Raw genomic sequence first — 23389 nt, 5'->3', positions numbered from 1 at the left:
CAATGGAATAGAATAGAGATTCCAGAATTGGAACCACAAAAGTATGGCCAACTCATCTTTGACAAAGCAGGAAAGAATATCCAATGGAAAAAAGACAGTCTCTTTAACAAATGGTGCTGGGAGACCTGGACAGCAACATGCAGAAGGTTGAAACTAGACCACTTTCTCACACCATTCACAAAAATAAACTCAAAATGGATAAAGGACCTGAATGTGAGACAGGAAACCATCAAAACCTTAGAGGAGAAAGCAGGAAAAGACCTCTCTGACCTCAGCCGTAGCAATCTCTTACTCAACACATCCCCAAAGGCAAGGGAATTAAAAGCAAAAATGAATTACTGGGACCTTATGAAGATAAAAAGCTTCTGCACAGCAAAGGAAACAACCAACAAAACTAAAAGGCAACCAACGGAATGGGAAAAGATATTTGCAAATGACATATCAGACAAAGGGCTAGTATCCAAAATCTATAAAGAACTCACCAAACTCCACACTCGAAAAACAAATAACCCAGTGAAGAAATGGGCAGAAAACATGAATAGACACTTCTCTAAAGAAGACATCCGGATGGCCAACAGGCACATGAAAAGATGCTCAACGTCTCTCCTTATCAGGGAAATACAAATCAAAACCACACTCAGATATCACCTCACGCCAGTCAGAGTGGCCAAAATGAACAAATCAGGAGACTATAGATGTTGGAGAGGATGTGGAGAAATGGGAACCCTCTTGCACTGTTGGTGGGAATGCAAATTGGTGCAGCCACTCTGGAAAGCAGTGTGGAGGTTCCTCAGAAAATTAAAAATAGACCTACCCTATGACCCAGCAATAGCACTGCTAGGATTTTACCCAAGGGATACAGGAGTAATGATGCATAGGGGCACTTGTACCCCAATGTTTATAGCAGCACTCTGAACAATAGCCAAATTATGGAAAGAGCCTAAATGTCCATCAACTGATGAATGGATAAAGAAATTGTGGTTTATATACACAATGGAGTACTACATGGCAATGAGAAAGAACGAAATATGGCCCTTTGTAGCAACGTGGATGGAACTGGAGAGTGTGATGCTAAGTGAAATAAGCCATACAGAGAAAGACAGATACCATATGGTTTCACTCTTATGTGGATCCTGAGAAACTTAACAGAAACCCATGGGGGTGGGGAAGGAAAAAAAAAGAGGTTAGAGTGGGCGAGTGCCAAAGCATAAGAGACTCTTAAAAACTGAGAACAGACTGAGGGTTGATGGGGGGTGGGAGGAAGGGGAGGGTGGGTGATGGGTATTGAGGAGGGCACCTTTTGGGATGAGCACTAGGTGTTGTATGGAAACCAATTTGACAATAAATTTCATATATTGAAAAAAAAAGTTATAATTAAAAACATAAAAAAATAAAAAAATAAAAATGATAGTTAAAATCTTAATTTTTTACTTTAGTAACTTTGTAGACCTCATATTCACCTTAGATCCATATCAATTCATTTTATTTTTTACATAGTTATTGTTAATATATAGAGTCTCAAAGGCTCTTTTTCACTCCTACGTTTTCATGAAGCAAGGTCTACATACCTTTTTTTTTTGTTATTTGATACCGTGTTTTTTTTTTTTTCGTAATTTGCTTTCTCATTCTATTTTGGGTCAGTTGCATTAAGACAATTCATCTGGATGTAAAAGTTAGCTTTTCTTTATTCATTGCTAATCTCCCATTTTCAAATTGTTTAAGTAAATGGCTCTCCCAATTTGATGACACCTAAATCACCTTATGAAAATTTTAAAATAAAGAGGTTATTTTGTTCTACAACAGGTTTACTGTATAGAATCTGTAGGGATGCTAGCTTGTGATTTTACAAAAACTCTTCAGCTGAATTTGATGGAGGAAAAAGTGTACACTGTGGATACAGCTAAAATCAGCTCCAGAACAACCATTATCTTCTTTAGCTAATATGCATGCATGTGCATGCGCACGCACATGCACACACACACACACACACACACACACACACACAATTTAATTTTCATGTAATTCTTCCTGCAGTGGACATGGTCAGCTCTAGCATGATGTCGCATACTGTTTTAGTGATTCTTTGCCAGCATCATGGCTTTATGTACCTCAAATCTCCTCAACTAGAGGATAAAGAATACAATTGAAAACAAGGTTTCTGTTTCCTCTATATCCCCAGAGTACTCAGTACAGGGCTGGCCGTGCACTGGGGTCTATGGTAATATGGTCGTCTCCTTTCCTGGCCCTGTAAATCAGGCCAACTCACCCACTCATTTTGTGAAGCAAGTTGTGGAAAACAGCTCCACTCTCACGTGTTCACCCAGGCACACCTGACTTATCCATTCAACATTTTCTTTAGTCAACTGAGCTCAGTTCCCTTGTTTTCAGGAATTCTAGAGATTCATTCATTTATTGATTCATTCCAACATTTATTGAGTCCCCATGTATCTGTGCCAGATAGTTAGGACATAAAGGCTAACATCCTATCCTGTCTGCCAGCAAGGTTCTTGTCATCTGTTAGTAGGTCTGGGTAAGAGTTCCTTCCCCAGTGGAAGAAGTCAGGTAGCCAGTTCTGGTTCTGTGTCAGCGTGGGAGGACATTTTGTCCTACCTACCAATCTCTAGCTCACATTGTAGTTCTAAAATACTTGAAAGTTTTGAAATATAGCTATGTTTTTGTGTGTGTGTGTGTGTGACATTCATTGATTTATGCATTGATCTGGCTCCCATCTAGCCTGTAAGCTCCTTGAGGGGGAAAAAGTGTTATTTGCAGTCTTTGAAACAAATTTGAGAAACATATAATGTGTTGATTTATTGATTTCTATAGTTAAGAGATGGATTGGCTTTTGTGACTTGGCTCATATTTCTAAATTATTTGACTTGTCTTTCATTATTGTGTACATCTCATTTCCCTCTCCATTTAGCCTCCATTCCAGGACCCATCTATTTGACCACTCTCTTTCAGCACCTTCTGCTTTTTTGGCTTCTTGACTTACAAGGCTTACAGCCAGTCTTGGACACAATCAGCCACCAGCTTTTTCTGCTCTTACACCCTCATGGCTGAACACTTTGGAGAAAAATACCAGAATAGTATAGATGAGGACCCTAACAAACTGCTGATCTCTATATTTAGTTGAACCCTAACTCTGCTTGGCACACGTTTCTCTTACATATCTTTTATCAGTGCTTCTTCCTGTTCCTGGGAAGCTCTTTCAACTCTACAGTTCTTTCCTGATGGCCTCTTCCTCACCATCTCTTCCCTCTCTCTCTGGTGATAAACAGCCAGAGAGAATAGAGTCCTTAGAACATATTCCTCACCTCCTTGCCTCCTTTGTCTTTAACAACTCTCATCCTCAGTCTCTCTTCTTTGAATGGAAGGGACTCCTTGCCTCTTCCCTTTCTTCCTGTTTAAGGCCAATTCCTCCACCTATGCCCTTGATCCTCTCCCTTCCTTCCTTTTCAGGCCTTTGCTCCATTAATTAATCAGTTTCTTTCCTGACTCATTAACTTCTTCCTCTCTGTTGGCTATTTCCCTTCATCACAAAATAAGATGAAAATATCTTCTACCCTGAAAAACCAATTCTGGTTTTCTCTCTTGCCACAGGATGATTGAGACAACCCGAGAGATGCAAAATCCTAGAGTGAGCTTTGAGACAGATCTCAATTTGATTAGGTTATTGGCTTTCAACCAAGGTATGAAAATGGTACCATCCAAAATGGGGAGAGCTTCCATAGAGCTCATAGGAATGCAAGAGCCAAGCCAAACTGAGAAAACAGTGTGGAGAGGACCTGACTCCAACCCTCAGACTGGAGCCTGGATTCCACAAGTTCAGTTTGGCCCACCCAGTTTGTAGATGGACTGAGACCTGTAAGAAGAAATAAAGCTTAGTAATTTTGGAGTGGTTGTCATACAGCATTATTCTAGTAATAGCTGACTAGTACAGTTGGCACTTAAAAAGTGACAAAAAGAGATAGAAGAGACAGGGGTGGAAAGGAGGTAGGCTTCTCTTCCTTCCACACCTAGAATGCCATATTCTGCCACCCTTCTGGTTGCCAAGGGAAGAAGTTAATCTACCACAATAATGATTATTTTAATGCACTGAAGTTCTTTCTTTCTAGTTCTCTTTCTTTGCCTTTATCTTCCTTCCTTCTTTCATTCTTATCCTCTTTCACTATTGAGCCCTTACATTCTGTTGGGTACTAGGAATACAAAACAAAATCCATCTTTTGGTTTGAATGGGGAAATGAACTGTAAACAAATAATTAATCCCCATGCAATATATCCAGTAGTAAAGATGTATATAGAAGGAAGAAAAATGGGATAGGTTAGCTCTGCGTGTTGCTGCTGATGGTCACTGAACACTTGTGAGAGGCCCTGTGCTAAGAGCAGAGTTGAACAAAGACTTAGTCCCTGCCCTTGTCCCTTCTTTCAATTTTGTTTGATGTTTATTTATTTTTGAGAGAGAGACACACACACAGTGTGGTTGGGGGTGGGGGGCAGAAAGGGAGACACAGAATCTGAAACAGGCTACAGGCTCCAGGCTCTGAGCTGACAGCACAGAACCCAATATGGGGCTCGAACTCACAGACCATGAGATCATGACCTGAGCTGAATTTGGACGCTTAACCAACTGAGCCACCCAGGAGCCCCAGAAGTTTAGCAGTTTACATCTGTGATTATACCACAGTCTCTACCATAGGTTCTTCACATACATTATTTCCTCTGTTGAAAATTTTCTCTTTCTCTTTATCAAGCCACCCAACTTTGGGTCTTTCCCAAGAAGTCCTTCTGTACATCCAGGAGTAGGCTGTATTCCCTTTCTAGATATATTTATAGCACTTGATATGTCTCTTACTGTAATATGTGTTATACTTGAATTAGTAGTTAAATGTCTGTTTTCTTTGTTAGCCAACTATTCCAAATCAGATCTGTCTGGTTTACTGCCTTATCTCCAGTAACTAGCTTATTTTAGGAGAGACTCACTAAATATTAAGTGAATGGGATAGAATTGAATCACTAAAGATCTGTTACGTGTATGAGACAGTAGGCATGGAGGCAGGAAGAGGGCTTGCAGAAACTACATCAGTTTACTTCCTAGGCCCTTGAACAAAATACCCAAATTGCTACCCCAACTTGATCCCTGAATTTGGAAAAAAGAAAACAAGAGAAATCCAATTTGAGTCTCCAAGGAACTCAGCAGTACTTTGCATTTTTGAGAGCTCTCTGATAACTAGAAATTTCCACTCATGAGCAGCTGGCCTTGCTCATGGCTCATGACACAGGCAGTGTGTGGTGATAACACTTCCTGGCATTGATACGTATCTGCTGTGTGTACAGTTCAGGGACCTTGTCTTATGCACAGGAATACAAACCCCAGCAGTGCAGCATGGCTTGTGAAGACCAATAATCCTGGTGGGAGAGGTGGTGGGAGGCTGGCTGTACAGAAGGCTGTGTGCTCCACTGGTGTGCCTTGCCTGGGGCCCTGCCTATTCTGCCACTGTCCTTTGTCTGATTGTTAAGAGTTGGCTACTGTGCTCTGTTCTTGGTAGGTGAAATCATTCAGTTCCTTCTCTTTGTTTTCTGCAAAAAATAAAAATATGAAAATTTCAACTTCCTTGAACCAGATGTACTGCAACAACATCTATCTAACAATTTGAAAAGATTGCACAGAATAAAAAGCAATCTTTTGTACATACAGATTCATCTCCATGTCCTCAATGAGTTTTCAGTCATCATGGCCATGGGGCCATGTGGACTGATGTATAAGGAGTCACATGATGGCAAATTGGTTTTAAGAAAACCCTACCATCATGTGATGGAAATCAGTAGCTTTACTCATACAACAGGGTGGGCAAATACTGCCTTCTTTTGCACAGCCCTCCAGTTAACAGTAGTTTTTATATTTTCAAATGGTTACAAAAGTCAAAGAAGGGGCACCTGGGTGGCTCAGTCAGTTAAGTCTGACTCTTGATCTCGGCTCAAGTCTTGATTTCAGGGTTGTGAGTTCAAACTCTGCATTGGGCTCCACGCTGGGCATAGAGTCTACTTGAAAAAAAAAGTCAAAGAAGAATAGTATTTTTAGAAAGGGAAAATCAGATGAAATTGAAATTATAGTATCCATTACTAAGGTTTTATTGAAACACGACCATGCTTATTTGTTGAGGGCTTGTTTAGGGCCACTTTCCTGTTGCAAGAGCAGAGTTGAATAGAAGCAACAGGGACTAGGCATGGTTGGCAAAGCCTAAAATACTTACTGTCTTGCCTTTTACAGAAAAAGTTAGCTGACCTTTGTATTGGATATGGATTTTTAAATGGACTCATTGTGAATGTACAAGAGACTTGCTGAAGGGCCCATTTTGTGTTTCCAGTAGACTGAACTTGCATTCACCCTCTGGGAAAGATGTACTGCCACAGATGGCTCTGTTTGCTACCCTTTTCTACCCACCTTCATGTTACAGGGATGGGTATGATAATCACAACTCAGAGAACAGAACTGAGTGAGCAGGAACTATGTAAAAATTCAGTAGAGAAGGTAGAACTAATGTGTAGATCTGCTGCCTACATGTCTAGTGAGGCCTTCTAGGGTATTGGGTATTCAAGAAAACCCAGGATGTTCTCTTTTTTCATCTTTAAAGGGATTCACACCTGTGGGGAAAGTTACTAAGCAAAGACACTTGTCCAGATTATCTCAGTGCCCCTCAGTAGGTCTTGTTGCCCACCACTGATCTCCTGTGTCCTGTTCTTACTCTGCAGTAGCAGACCCATGGCCAGAATTGTGATTGTTTGTCTTTGTATCTTCTAGACTGTGAGTTCCTTGAGGGCAGGGTTTTAAAGATATCTCTGTGTCATGAGCATTTGGAAAGGGCTAGGCACCTGGTGGATGCACACAAAATGTTCAAGGAATCAACAAAGTCTGTCATGCTTCTCACACAGAGTTGTAAGTCTGGACGGTCCATGGTGGTGTGACAGGAAGTACCTGAATCCACAAAATAGCACAGCCCAACTTTCTGGGTATTGATAGTACTTGAAGATCTGTGGTAGGAATCATGAGTTTTATATTTAAACAAGAATGGCTAGATTACAGAGACTTCAAAGAACTTGACCTGCTTGTGGTGGTCATTGGGGGTCTGCCTCAGGTCTCTGAAGTGGGGAGAGCCGTGTCAGGGGTAAATTCGTTGTCTCCTGCAGTTAGAAATCTTGGCACGAAATTGTCAGAGAAGGACTAAGGTACTATGTTTCTGCAAGTCCTGAACATGGCATTATTGTTTTTTCCCAAGATTTTATTTTTAAGTAATCTCTGCACCCAATGTGGGGCTCGAACCCACAATCCTGAGATCAAGAGTCACATACTCCACTGACTGAGCCAGCCAGGCACCCCCGAACATGGCATTATTAACAATGGGAGGCAGGAAGGTAGAAGATAGAGGCCCTTGAAAGGACACGGCCAATTCTGCTAGTACTTCAGATGCATCATATCCTTTGTCAGAAATCTTCAGACAGCAGTGTGGACCTTTGGTCCAATAGGTCCCTTAAGAATCTGCTAAAGTCTGTAGACTCTATGAAATTACACTGTCTACCAACTTGGGTATAGTAGATTACAACTTTAACAACTTTAATTTAATAACAACTTTATTGTATTCTCATTGCTGTTAGGTGAGGTGATTTTAATCAATCCAAGATTATTCCCTGGCAGTGTGACTCAGGTCTTGGTAATATGGGGAAGGGTGAAAAGTGAGTTACTGTTTAATGGGGAATATGGTCTAAATTGGTATCCTAGATGACATTTTCCTCGATTCCTTCTGGTCTTCAGTGGTTTTTCTAACAGGTCACTTACAACCTATCTCTCACAAGCAGTATCTCACTCAGTCTTTTCTTCTCTATGTCTATGCCAATGCTTTTATTCCTTTTAGGTTCTTTTTGCTCCTCCCTGGATGCACTGGGCCACCAGAATCTGGATGGAGCCAGCTACAGTCTGTCCCCACTTCCCTGTTAGTCTGGCTTGGGGGTGGGTATTGGGAACCAGGCAACATACACCAAGTTTTTATATACAATTACACTGTGCCCATGGATCTCATATGAATAACCCCTGCCCAAGTCTAGTCCAAAACAGGAGGTCTGCTATTTTCAGGGCCAATGGAGACAAGAAAGAGGGGATGAGATGAACCAGGAGGTTTTTCCTGTTGTCTGAATTACTGGTGAAGGGAAAGAGCGGGGGGAGAGAGGTGAGTGGGCACCAGTGTGTAGAACATCACTGGCAGCAGGTGGCAGCTAGCATCCAATCATAGCCACATGCCTACTGTACTGTGTAATTCTATAGCTCTTTTGGCAGAACTTACAGGCATGCTCTCTTTGAGTGCTATTGATTTCTTGGGGAAAGGAGATCAAAAACAAGTGTTATACTTGGTGTCGTGTGTTTTCTGGGGGAAGTAAATAGATTAGCCAAATTGGACAGACAAGATCAGGTCAAAGAAAGAAGAGGCTCCATGGAACTGCCTTCCCTGAAATGGGATCTCTTAAAATGATCCACAGGGGAAATAAAATGATTAAGCAAGGCAGGGATTTATTCTGTACTCAGATCGAATGTCACATTTTGTTTCCGTCTCAGCTTCATGTCCTGGGACTCAAACCACGCTGCTTTCCATTGGATTACTGTTTGATACCAGCAACTTCGCTTGCCTGATGACCATCCCCATCCCCCAGGATGCCAGGGCTAATTGTCACTGTGTTTCTGGATATTGCTCTAGAACAGCACTGTCTGATAAAACTTTTTATGATGGTGTAAGTGTTTATACAGTTCTCTGCTGTTAAATACAGTAGCCCAATGGCCTCATGTGGCTTTTGAGCACATGACATGTGGCTGGGTTGGCTATGAAACTGAATATCTAATTTTAGTTAATTTAAATTGAAGTAGTCATTTGGTATTTGCTATCATCTTAGGCAGTTTGGTTTTAGATTCTTGCAATACTGTAATATGAACCAGCATCATCCACATCATCTGGGAATGGGAAATTGTTAGAAATACAGTACCTTGGGCTTCAGATCTTCTGAACAGGAATCTACACTTTAACAATATCTCCAGGTATTAGAGTGCACATTAAAGTTTGAGAAGCAGTGCTAGAAATGAGTAAGTCTCAGGAAAAGATATGGTATCAGTTAGAGTAAGCTGAATTATGTTGCAGTAACAAGCAAGCCCCAAGTCCTAGTGACTTAAAATAAACAAATTTTACTTCTCACCAATGCTTCTTGTCCATGGTGGGCCAGAGGGGGTTCTGTTCTACATCATTCTTACTCCAGGTTCCAGGATAATGGGCCAGTGCCCTCTGGAGCATTTGTCATTGCTGTGATATAAGGGAAGACAGACAGTGTGGTGAAGCCAGTAATTTCAACTCACATTCCATTGGCCAAAGCATGTCACATGACTGCACCTGACTCTAAGGGGACAAAGAAGCACAATATTATCAAATGCCCAGAAGCGGGAGGAACAGAATATTTGGTGAAAGTATATGGTGGACAGCACTAATGGCTGCCACACATAAGCATAATTATACCTTTTTTTTTTTTTAACAGCCAGTTCTGAAGATCATCATTTCAAGCCTGGACTTGCCATAGCTTTCTAATTGGTCTCTCTGTTGTGCTTTATTTTTTTACATCACTACCACATTAATCCTCTTAAGGCATTGCTCTGAGTATGTCATTTCTTTGCTCAAAACCCTTCAATGACACCTCATTGTCCACCAAGTTAAGTAAACTCCCTTTAGCATGATGTAGTGGAAAGAATGCTACTAATATATGTTTGACCTTGGACAGCATTACTTAAATTCTCTGAATCACAGTTTTCTCATTATTTAATTTGAAGATAAAAATACCTACCTTCAAGGGCTGCTATGAGTCTTAAGTAAAATAATGTGTATAAAGTGCATAGTGTATTAGACATTTAGTAAATGAGAGTGTAATCCCTGTCATGAACTTCTACAGCCCACCATGCATATATATACATCATAATATTTATCCAAAACATATTGAGATGACCTATTACATGTCTGTTTCTCCTAGTAAACTTGAATTCCTTAAGGGTGGAGACTATGTCTTTGACTTTACAATTACTGAATCTAGCATAAGGCGCTTCATGCATAAGATTCTTATGAAATGTTTTAACTGCACATCATTTATGAAGCATTTTGGGCTCTTTCTAGCAAGGTTGTCCTATGTGTGTACCAGTTGTTATAACCAAGCTGTACCATTTGCTGTTGCTTAAACAAATAGCATGTTTCTCACTTCTGGACCTTTGCTCATGATGTTTCTGTTTCTCATACATACTTTTTATTCCCTGTGCCTTAGCCTTTCAAAAGTTTGCTTAAGCCACACCTAAAATGGCACCTCTACAACTATTATTTTTCTAATTCCTGAACCTGAGAGCAGCATCTTCATTCTTAGAACATTCATAGTATTCAGAGAAGACTTCACACAGGTGGCTGTGATTTGAGATTCCTCTGGGAAAGTAATGACTTGTACTGTAAGGCAAAGTGGACAAAAGGAGATAGAGAGGGCATTCCAGATTGATCAGGATGGGCCTAGACACCTGCATGTGGCTGAAGTGCAAAGATGATGGAGAAAGAAGGCAGAGACAAGGCTGGAGAGATAGGCAAGTTCAAGAGGTTACTGGCTTTATAGGCCATGGTTAAGAAGTTTGAATTTTATCCTAAGCCAATGGAGATGACTTTGAGCAGGGAAGGGACATGATCATTTTTGTGACCTAGAAAAACCAGTCTATTGAGGATGAGAGTATGATATTTAATAATTAATAGAGATATTAGATATTTATTTATTTTTTTTAAAATTTTTTTAATGTTTATTTATTTTTGACACAGGAAGAGACAGCATGAACGGGGGCGGGTCAGAGAGAGAGGGAGACACAGAATCTGAAACAGGCTCCAGGCTCTGAGCTGTCAGCACAGAGCCTGACGCGGGACTCGAACTCACGGACTATGAGATCATGACCTGAGCCGAAGTCGGACGCTTACCGAATGAGCCACCCAGGCGCCCCAGAGATATTAGATATTTAGTAATTGATCTTCAGCATTCTGTGTTAAGCCAGTTAACATTGTCTGTTTTCTGATCACGATGGTCTTCCCAGTGCCCCTCCTTTTCTTATGTCATTTATTTATTCCAGTTACCTACCTATCCCCTGAAGATGTTTGCATTTTGGGGCCTGTCTTGCACTCCAAGCAAGTATCATCTGATAACTTCAATCATCTATCAAATAGGAATTGCATTTGGCTGTTAATAACAAGGACACTTCTCTCAGTAGTGGCTTCAATAAGATAGAGGGTTATTTCTCTCATGTAAAAGAAGCCTGCAGGTGACTTGTACAGTTTTATCAGGGACTAAGACTTGTACTTGTTTCCTGTGCCAGCCCTGGCCCTGTTGCTTCCATTCTCAGAATCATCTGGTGCACAATAGCTGTTGGAGCTCCTACCGTCTCACATCGCCATTTCAGGCAGTAGGAAGGAAGAAGTGGGAAAGAATGCATTATTTCTCAGAGTTCTATGAAATGCATCTGCTTATTATCATTGACATTTAGTCATAGGGCTACGAAGGGGTTGAGAATGGAGACTTTTATTCTAAGAAGCTTTGTGCCTGACTAAAAAAATAATTTTTTTTTTTAATTAGAAGAGACTTGTGAGGGGTGCCTGGGTGGCTCAGTGGGTTAAGTGTCTGATTTCGGCTCAGGTCATGATCTCACAGTTTGTGGGTTCGAGCCCTGCATCAGTCTCTGTGCTGATGGCTCAGAGCCTGGAGCCTGCCTCAGATTCTGTGTCTCCCTCTCTCTCTGCCCCATCCCTGGTCACGCTCTGTCTCTCTCTCCTTCAAAAATAAACATTAAAAAAAATTAAAAAAAAAGAGACTTGTGAGAGTAGGAAAATAGCATCCTTTGCTATGATATGTGACTCCAACCTTCATTCTGATACATCTGTTTTTTGAAGACTTTGTGCTTCCTTTAGTACATACTTGCCAAAAGTTCCCTCCTTCTTAACCTCCACCTACAGTCCTTCATCTCAACAAGGGAGAGAACCAGAAGGCACTGCACAGACTGAGGGCAGAGGCCTCAGATGTGTTTGAACAGACACCCTTCAGTCGATACCCATCTAGATGAGGAATATATTTTTTTCTTTGCCCAAATTTATTTGTTCTTAGAGTGCCCCTGTTTGAATTGTTTGTCATCAACTTTGCATGCCTGCAGCCCCTCTCTAAGGTTTTCTATGCATTTGCAGAAGAGAAGTCAGGAGCTATCCATCCCTATATTGTTCCCACCCCTATATTATTCCCATCCCTATATTGCTGCAGGCTCAAATTCACTAATAAGAGGAATTTGCATAGGACTTGCAAGGCGGAAGACTGGGAGAAGCCAGTGTTCTCTGGATGCAAACCCAGAGTTGCTTTCTAGGGAGGTTTTTACCCTAAACACTTGGTTGTTTCAGGCTGAGTTCAAGCTGCTGTCCAAGCTGCTCCTGGGCAGCACTTCCCTGATTTCACAGGCATCTCCTCTTACTTCTGTTCCCTCAGATCTTCCAATGGCTGTATAATCTCCTAAACTCTATAGTGAGTGCTTCATACCAAAGTAGTAGAGTGGATTCTCTTTTTCTGAATGAGCCCTGACTGATATATCCTCTCTCACCTGAGTTATTTGATTACAAAAATTTTGGAAGCTCTTTTCATAGGATAGCATTTATATAGCTATGCAGGCATATTATTTTACATTGTAAACATCCTTTGAAATTATATGTATAAATATTAAAATATATAGTACAATGAAATCTTCTATAATTATATATTACAAGTTACATTATGTTCTATAGTATATTATAAATGTATTTCTCTCACCGCTCTGAAGACTTCTCAGAGTACTAGAGAATACCTTATACCTCTCGCTTCAATTACATTATTCAAGGAGGTATTTCACTGTGCTCTGTAAAAGTGCCTTAGGAGCCAGTGTGGGGTGGGGTGAGAGTAGGGATGGTGATGGAGTCAAAAAGTGAAGTAGACAACTCCCAAGCTTGGTGGGACTCCAATCTGAATTGCTAGCCCTGCACTCTTTCTTCATCTGCGGAGCTCAGCTTCCATTAATTGACACATGAGTGATCCACTCAAGTTTCCTCTGACAGGAAGCATTTCACTGCTTAAAACTAAGGTTGGATTTATTTTTGTGTATGGTGTAAGAAAGTGGTCCAGTTTCATTCTTCTGCATTCGCTGTCCAGTTTTCCCAGCACTGTCTTTTTTCCATTGGCTACTCTTTCCTGCTTTGTTGTTCAAAATCACAATGAGATACCACCTCACACCTGTCAGAATGACTAAAATTAACCACTCAGGAAATAACAGATGTTGGTGAGGATGCAGAGAAAAGGGAACTCTTTTGCACTTGTGGTGGGAATGCAGACTGGTGCAGCCACTCTGGAAAACAGTATGCTTTTGTCAAAAAATTAAAAATGAACTATGTTATGACCCAGCAGTTGCAGTACTAGGCATTTATCTAAATGATATAAAAATGTTGATTTGAAGGGGCACATGCACCCTAATGTTAATAGCAGCACTATCAACAATAGCCAAATTATGGAAAGAGCCCAGATGTCCATCAACTGGTGAATGGATAAAGAAGATTATCACACACACACACACACACACACACACACACACACACACACACACACTAGAATACTACTTGGCTATGAAAAAGAATGGAATCTTGCCATTTGCAACAATGTGGATGGAACTAGAGGGTATTATGCTAAGTGAAATAAGTCAGAGAAAGACCAATGTATGCTTTCACTCTTATGTGGAACTTGAGAAAAACAACATATGAACATAAGGGAAGGGAAGTAAAAATAAGATAAAAAGAGAAAGGGAGGCAAGCCATAAGACACTCTTAAATACAGAGAACAAACTGAAGGTTGCTGGAGGGGAGGGGCGATGGGCTAAATGGGTGATGGGCATTAAGGAGGGCACTTGGGATGAGCACTGGGTGTCATGTAAGAGATGAATCATTGGGTTCTACCCTGAAGCTAAGTCTACACTGTATATTAACTGACTTGAATTTAAATAAAAAAAATAGTAAGGTTGAAAGATGCTCCTTTAAAATCCTAAATTTGAGATGTGCATTATAAGTCTCAGCTCCTCCACTTATTAGCCTTGTGACCTTGGGCATATCATGAAAACTCTGAGTTCAGCTTCCTTGGGGGTACGATAATGCCAATGGCAAAGTATTGCCAAGAAGCTGGAAAGAAATAATGCCCATAATTTGGAAGGGCTGCACTAGTCAAGTCATACTCTCAAGTGCCTGCAGGACCAGGTGTGAGTGACATAAATGAATGAAATAGGCCATTGTGAATGGGAAGGGGCATGTCCCAATGAAAAGGGGCATCCTCAACTTAACTATATTTGTTAACATTTGGGGTATGTGATCAGATCTTTTGGTTTTTGAAGAAAACCTGGAAATAAAGATTTTTGGAGAGGAATCTCAGGATTTAAAAAAGGTTGATATTGATTTCACTTAAAAAACTTTTTTAAATTTATTTTTGAGAGAGAGTGCACAAGCAGGGGAGGGATAGAGAGAGAGGGTCCGGACAGAGGATCTGAAGTAGGCTCTGTGCTGACAGCAGAGAGCCTGAGGCAGGGCTCGAACTCACGAACCATGAGATCATGACCTGAGCTGAAATCAGACTCTTAACCAACTGAGCCACCCAGGTGCCCTAATACTAATTTCACTTTTAAAAGGTTATCAAAACACATTTGTTTATTTGTGGGCCTCCTTGTATGACCTTTAAGTTACACAGATACCAATTATTATTATTTTTAATGGGCTTTAGAAGCCACTGTTCTTCAGCCTTTCCTGTGAGCCTTCCTATCTCTTTACACTCTGTAACTTACCTTTCCCCTTGACTCAGGTCTGACTGATCATACTTTTCCATCTAAGGGGTTGGTATTTGAACTAGGTAGGCCTAATTAGGTTCTTTCTAGGGATCAGTGTTTGGATCCTAGGGAAATTAGTCTATCCTTCCTTACTTGTCTTGCCCAACTGCTCTGCATAGGCATAGAGATGCCAATGACCATATTTCTTAGTCACTTGATAGAAATCCAGTTGTGGGAGAGAATGAGGCCAAAACACAGAGGCAAGTGGGGATAAAAGTGACCAAGAGAGTCCTGGCAGCACTGAGTCAGTGAGACCTTCATTTTTATATCTCTTTCTTTAACATTGTGAGTTACTAAAAGATATTCCTCTTAGCCATAGAAGCCAGTAAATTCCCTTTTGGTTTGCTTATGAGAACTTGAACTGAGTTTGTTTCAATAACATCTAATGAAAATGAATACTCCTGTTAGCAGTAATAGTAGTATTAATAGAGATAAAACTCATTAGCCATCAATTACTTTAGAAACAAGGCAAAAAATAGAGTGCTTAGGTGGCTCAGTCAGTTAGGAATCTGACTTTTGATTTCAGCTCAGGTCATGATCTCATGGTTCGTGAGATCAAGCCTCATGTTGGGCTCTGTGCTTACAGCGGGGAACCTGTTGGGATTCTATCTTTGTCTTTTTGTCTCTCCACCCCACACACGGATGCACATACCCTCTCTCTCTCAAGATAAATGAATAAACACTAAAAAAAAAACACCCAAAAGAAAATATTTGGATTTTTAAGAACTGTCCTTGAACTAAAATTATTTTTGAATTTAAGTTTAGGAATTATTATTGAGTTATTATTACTATTTTTGAGTTTAAGAATTACAGTAAGAGACTTGGTATTTGGAATAGTGTAAGAGGTAAGCACAAAAGGAGGCTTTTTATTCTTATAGGTTGTGATGTGCAATGGCTCTTCATAGATTCTGTGCCATCCATCATCTGTTCATAGACTTTTCTTAGAGAAGTTTCCTGGTACCATTGTGTGAATAGTTCAATAGATTTTTATTTTCTCAGAGTGCACACCAAGAGCACAGGTCTAGAAGAAAAGATTCAGTAGGCACTGACACGATCTGTCTGGGATAACTACCGAATTGATGAGAAAATGAAAAATAATGCCTCAGAGCACTTTCTTAGATGTTATGTGTGATGTGAGTAACTAAGTAGATATGTTTGTCTTTTGCTAAATATAACTTAATGGCACTTAAAACCAGTCTATGGGGGAGAAATAGAAGATGTAGAATGTTATGTAGGATTCATATATAGATAATACAAAGGCAAAACATAATCAAGAATTGAGATGCCTCTCATTTTAGTGTAATAGGAATTTATTTAGGCCTGGGAGGTTGAAGAGCTGATACTGGTGGTAAGAGAAATTGTATATTGCCTTTATGACACCCCATAAGGATATAGTGATTTCTGAATGTGTGCATTTAGTTTTACTTTAGATGCCATCAGAGTGATCAGAGATTTTACAGAGAACACATCTTCCCCAGGGATAGGTAAGCATCCCACCAGGAACACAGTTACAAATGTTCCTCAGAGTTGGCAGAAAGCTTGGCAATGTGCTCCTTAAGCATCCTTTCAAGTGCCTCAAGCTCCTTCATTCAAGCCCATAGTTTTTTTTTTGAAATCTTGAGCTTTTGCTGGAGAGGAAACCTTAGAAATCAAAACAGTCAAAACAGTAAATTCTGTGGGTGCTTGGGTTAAAAAAAAAACCTCTCAAGATACAGCTCCCTAATTGGGATTGTTTTTGTGAATTTAGTCACATTAATCCATGTCTCAGTTAATTATGCAATAACATTTACATGCCTGGAGGCAAATTTACAATTTTTGCTCAGATTTTTTTCTGAATATGTGTAGTTAGGCTCTGAAAACAGTGCCAAGATATTAACTGTAAATTGAGTTGGGGGGCTTAGAATTACTGATCTGGCTCTATGACATGTTAGAATATGAGGGAGTGTTATTCATCATTCTACCCTTCTATGATACTAGACCAAATTTTCTACTAAAGTTTAAAATTTTATATGCTGACTTCACCTCTGAAAAACTTTCCTTTACTGAGGCCTGTAAGATAAAAATGTAAACATTTCAGCCTAGCATCAAATATTCTAGTCTCACCACTGAAGAATATGCCTCATATTGGGCCAGAGTGCCCCTCTCAGTGCTGACATACAAAGAGTTTGATAAATGCTTGTCAGAGTGCGAAGTCTGAGCTACTGATGCCAAGTGAGATCCTCACTTCACTGAGCTGCATACAGTGTGGCTGGATGCAGAGATAAGTTGAGGTGTTTCAGTTTCAAGTCTTTCTTGAAGAGTCTTGAGATTATGGAAGGCTACTGGTCACACAGGATTAGATAAAAACTGTGCCTAAATATTCCCAAAATATTGCTGGTTATGCTATTAATTTTGTCTACTATTAATTGCATTCAATGTAATTAATACATTTAATTTGTAAATACAAATTTCTATGGTAATATATTTTGTCTTGTCATAGCTTTGAGAAGCAGAGGATTATTGAATCTGGGAGGAGAAGAATTTTTAACTCATTCAGTCTCCAATTCAAGGCATGTATCTCTTCTGCCATGTCTTTAATGCATTAACTCAGCTGGGAAATATTTGTTAAATGTCTACACTGAGTCAGTGATTGTCTCAGGTTTTGTGAAAGACTCCAAGATTAGTAAAATATGCTCTGTCCTCAGGGGATTATAGTCTCACAGCAATTATGCAGTATGTTTATATGTATACTAGATGATGGACAGGGATAGGTGGCTTAATAGAAGTAGAGATAGAATGAATGCTAGAAGAGTTTCAGGGTAGGGGTGACTAATTTTGGCTGATGGAATAAAAAGTATTAGAGGAAGTAACTTTTCATCTAAGGTATGAAAAAGAGTAAAGGTTTGAACTGACAGGTATGGGAGAGAAAGAAATTCCAGTTAGAAGGATAATGTGAGAAAATGAAGGAATTTTATAAAGGGGACATGGAGAAGTTTTAGGTGTGGCTGTATCATAGGTCATGCTTAGCAGGATAACTGGTTGGAAGCATAGTTAGAAGGGTACATAAAGGAGAAATTTCCACCAAATCACTGAATCTTTTGAAAGGCAGCCAAAATGTGTCGTGTGCTACTCTGTAGGACCTGTGGAGGCACTGGCAGTTTTCAAGCAAGGAAGTGACATGATCAGACTGTGCCATTGGAAGATGACTGTCAAGGCTGAATGTGAGGTGCACTGGGGAACAAAGAGACTAGAGTCAATGAAATAAGGTGGGGACTAGTACATGGTTCAGGTAAGAGGTAATTAGAGCTCTAACTAGAGAAGTGTCTAGAATAACCATGAGAAGGGATATGGGTTTAACCTGTGGGATTTCATGACTGGCTAATTGTGGAGAACAAGAGGGAGAAAGATGTAGAAGTTACCTCAGCAGTTTTTATCCAAGTACCTGGGAATGTGGTGACACTGAGGAGGAAGAGCAGATCTGGTGGAGGTAACAATGGGAGTTGGGATGAGTATGCATAAGGAGCCAGCAGTTTATCAAGCTGGAGATGTCCAAAAAACAATGGAAAATGTGGGGTGGAACTAGGAAGAAGTGCCAGCAGTATAAGCAGAGACTTGGGAGTAAAAGTGATAGAAGTACAGGTCACCCAAGGAAAGAGTGTAGAGAAGAGGGAGAGAAAGACAAAGCCAGAGGTTTACATGGGTTAATTCACACATTAAGGGAGTGAGAGTTCAGAGAGAGGATGAACTAGAGAAGGAACAGTTACAGAGGAAGATGATGAGGAAGATACAAGGTAATGGACAACAAAGGAGGTGAGAGCTTTTTAGCCCAAGGATATGATCAATATGAAATGTGTCAAGAAGATGGACAAGGGTAAGGTTTGAGGGAAAGCCACTCTTAGCTGAAGCAGCTAGATGATCAGTTAAGAGAACCCTTTTTGGAGAACATTGTCCATAAGTTAGCTGGTAAGGGCTTAAGAAAAGAGTTGAGACATGTGCTTAAGATGGGGCAGTGTATTTGTTCTGTGTAAATATGTTTTTTGTTCCAAACACATAATAATAGATTTTAACAAGTAAAAAAGGATAATAAAAGACTTAGTGGAAGGTTCTAAATTCAAGGCAAATAAAAACACAGTGTTGGTGACAGCTGCAGTGCAGACCTTCTGGGCTTTCTGTTTTGAAGCAGGGAGTGGATCTGGGAGCTTGGTTTCTGCAAATGTGCTCCTCATGAGGTGGGGAGCATAGCCACGTCATTGATTAAGGCTGCACAGTTTCTACCACTTGTGAAAAGAGACTGTAGTGAAAAAAAAATGCCTCATGATATACAATTGTTGATTGGCTTTAAAAAGCTGTAGGCTGTGGAGTGAAGAGGAGTTTAGGAGTGGAGGTGGGAACAGAGATTCAGAAGGGACAGAAGCACAGCCCCGTGACTAGGAACTGGGTTTCAGCGCCCCCTGGCTTTGTGCCTGGATCTGTGATGGTCCTACTGTGAGAGTGCAGGCCTGGATTTGGATTTGGACACCAGGCTAATGGGTAGAGATAATTACAAAACTTTTACACAAGGAAGGTGTGAGTGTGAAACACTAAAATAAGTCACATACAACAGTAGCGTTACAACACATTTTTAGAAAGTATCTACTTCATACAAACTTGTAGACAGAATTTAAAACACATGAAAAAATTAATGCTGAAAAGGATAATGCACAAAATAATAAAAAAAATCAGAACATGAATTCACTCCAGATGAAATTACTTTAGGACCCAGTCTGACAAAGACTTTTGTGTGTGTTTAAGGCAACAAAGCAAAAAAACCAGAGATACTTTCTATTAAAAATGGAAATATTACATACTCCTGAAACCAGTATTACACTATATGTTAACTAACTTGGATTTAAAAAAAATAAAAAAATTAAAGTATTACAGACAAGTATTAAGTCAAACAATACAACATACACACAAAACTATACCATATGATTTCCATTTCAAAAGTTTAAAAGGTGGCAAAACTCATGTTTTTTTTAATGTTTATTTTTGAGAGAGAGAGAGAGAGAGAGAGACAGAGCATGAGCAGGGAGAGGCAGAGAGAGAGAGAGAGAGAGAGAGACAGAGACAGAATCTGAAGTAGGCTCCAGGCTCTGTGCTGTCAGCACAGAACCCGATGCGGGGCTTGAACCCAAGAACTATGAGATCATACGTGAGCTGAAGTTGGATGCCTAACCTACTGAGCTTCCACGGCGTACAGCCTTTATAATGGATTTGCTCAATCCAACCTAATGTCTCAGGTGGAAGGAGTGTGTAAGAGGTGGAGCAAGAATAAGGAAAGACACTTGCTAGGGACGTCCCTTTATGGACATACGTGGGGAGTGAGGGAGAAGTCTTACCTTCTAACAAAGTCAACTCTAGACTGACTGGACACAGAGTGAGAATTTGTGCATTAAAGATAGTAGTGAAGGGGGTGCCTGGGTGGCTCAGTCGGTTGAGCAACCGACTTTGGCTCAGGTAATGATCTCACTGTTTGTGAGTTTGAGCCCCTCGTGGAAGGAGCCTGCTTCGGATTCTGTGTCTCCCTCTCTCTCTGCCCCTCCCCCGCTCATGCTCTGTCTCTCTCTGTCTCAGAAATAAATAAACAAAATTTTTTTTCAACGTTTATTTATTTTTGGGACAGAGAGAGACAGAGCATGAACGGGGGAGGGGCAGAGAGAGAGGGAGACACAGAATCGGAAACAGGCTCCAGGCTCTGAGCCGTCAGCCCAGAGCCCGACGCGCAGGGCTCGAACTCACGGACCGCGAGATCGTGACCTGGCTGAAGTCGGACGCTTAACCAACTGAGCCACCCAGGTGCCCCATAAAAAAAAATTTTAAAAAAGATAGTAGTGAAGAATTCACTCTGTGTTCAACACTGTTTTCTCATTGTAGGGAAGGTGCAAAATATCAGAGAGAAAGGGAGACTTTAAAGCCATTACAGAGGAAAGGCAGACTACTCACAAAGAAACAGTAGTTAGATTTATTAATTGACTTTTGAATCAGCAAAAACAGAGGCCGATAGATTCTTAAGTACCATTGTAAAATGTCAACCAAGAATAATAACGTAGGTGAATTATTATTCAAGATTGAAGATAAATATATTTTTAGATATATAAAAGTACAAAAGTTTACTACACAAATATCATCAATGTAAGAATCATTGAAGATACAGAGTGTAGAAAAGTGAGTACAGAGGTAAACCCTGGGTTACAAGATATAATAGAAGGCACTGAAATTTTATACATTGTGTTGGAAAATTTCATTAAGAGTTGACATAAAAGAAACAAATAACCTCAATGTAATGTTTTCCTGAAAGATAAAACTAAGGAAGGGACATTTGATAGATAAAGAGTGCAAAAATCCTTGTGTCTAAGAGGGAGATAAAATACTGTAATCTTTAGATTATTAGGATAATGTGTAGCTAATTTTGTATGCTAAAACATTAACTAAAACCATGGTAAAATCTACAGGTGGATAAGAAAAAGGCATGTACAAACCATTACCTAATGCAGAGAAGAAAAGGAAAAAAGATAAAGAAGAAAAGAAAATGTCGGCAAACTCCAAACACAACATAAGATGTAGAAATAATTCAAAATATGTCAGGTATTAACAATATGTATAAGTAGATTAAGTCTTTACAAGATAAGAGATTTTTAGGATATAAAAACAAAACCCAGCCATATGCTGCTGCTGAAGCTCGCCACAAAAACAAAATTACGTGGAGAGGTTAAAAACAAAGAGATGGGAAAATAAACTAATTACTATAGCAATATTAATATCATACAAAGTAGAATTAAAGTATTAATAAAAAAGAGGACAATTATGTAAAGAATAATCCTCTGAGAAGATTTAACAGTCAAAATCCATTTTCCACTAAGGGCATATCCTTGGAAAAGATAAAGTAAAAATGGAACAAAATATAAGGAAAGATGGTGAAATCAACAATTTTAGTGGGAGATTTAACCCTTGTCTAATACTTACAGAACAAGCTTAAGGGATATTAGTAATAATAGAGAATATTTAAGCAACACAATTAAGAAGCTAACTCTAACAGATAACATAGAACTCTAAGTTGAACAAATAGGGAATATTGTATGTCTTTAAAGTACACGTGAAATATTTACTTCACATTCAGACACAGAAATCTCAATAAATTTCAAAGAACCAGTAAATTCCATATTCTCTAACCAAAAGGCAATTAAATTACAAATCAATAAGAAAATATTTTAAAAGCCCCAATATGTTTCAAAAATGAAATAATACTAAAAATAATTAATGAATTAAAGAGTAAAATACAATGAAAATTACAAAATATTGGAAGAATGCATCAATAATACCTCAAGTGCATTTCTTAACATATAAATGGTTAAACATAAATTAAGTATTTGGTTCAAGAAGCAAAAACACACACACAAAACAAAACAAAACAAAACACAAAAAACAAACACTGAGGAAGGATTGTAGGAAAAAGAATAATAAAAAGCCAAAAAAAGTTTTTTAACAGAAAATAAAGGAACTATACAAAGAACCAGAAAATATAAATATTATTTTTGATTAGAAACTGATAAGAACAAAAAAGGTACAAAAGAGTAAAAAAGAGTATGTAACTTGTATCTAGTAGGGATGTAAAAACATCCGAAAAAATACTGTAAACATATTTATGCTACAAAAAATTGGTTTCAGCACAGAGATAAACAATTTTCTAGAAAATTACGTTTAAGATACCAATTTGAGTCAGGAAGATGTAGAGAACATAAATAAAAGAATAATCATCAAAGAAGTTGTGATAATAATGAAAATTCTCCTTCTTTCTACCTATTAACCTCAGCCCACCTAAACATTAAAGTCATCTGTCTTCTCTGCACAGATAATTTTAACATGTAAGTTTTACCAGTCCTTTGAGGAATATATCTTCATCTTATAGAACTGTTTCAAAGTATTAAAATAGAAGGAAAGCTACTCAGTTTATTTTGTGACAATATTATAATCTTGATATTTAAACTAAATCAAAAAAGGATAATAAAATTATAGATCAGTTTCACTTAGGGATAGAGATGCAGAAACTCTAAATAAAATATAAAGAAATTGAAGTCAGCTTATGTGTGGTCTACATACATCCTCTCAGGTATATAAATGTCACATAGGAGTTATTTCAACAATGTAAGGATGGCTCTATATGAGAAGGCCTAATCATGTAATTCATCATATTAACAGATTAAAAAGGCCTATTATATGACCATACGGTCAACTCAACAGATAGAGGAAAAAAACTGATAAAATTCAATAGTCAGCCAGAGTTTATATGAAATATTATATGTTATTTAAATATATAAATATTATATATTTTAGAAACTTTCATCAAAATGGAAATGAAGGGAAACTTTCTTAAATTGGTTATTTTTTATTAAAACTTCATAGTGAACA

The sequence above is a fragment of the Prionailurus bengalensis genome, chromosome B1, assembly GCF_016509475.1.
Source record: "Prionailurus bengalensis isolate Pbe53 chromosome B1, Fcat_Pben_1.1_paternal_pri, whole genome shotgun sequence".
Taxonomy (NCBI): Eukaryota; Metazoa; Chordata; class Mammalia; order Carnivora; family Felidae; genus Prionailurus; species Prionailurus bengalensis.
The sequence above is the reverse complement of the archived record's forward strand: the minus strand, read 5'-3'. Positions refer to the sequence as shown.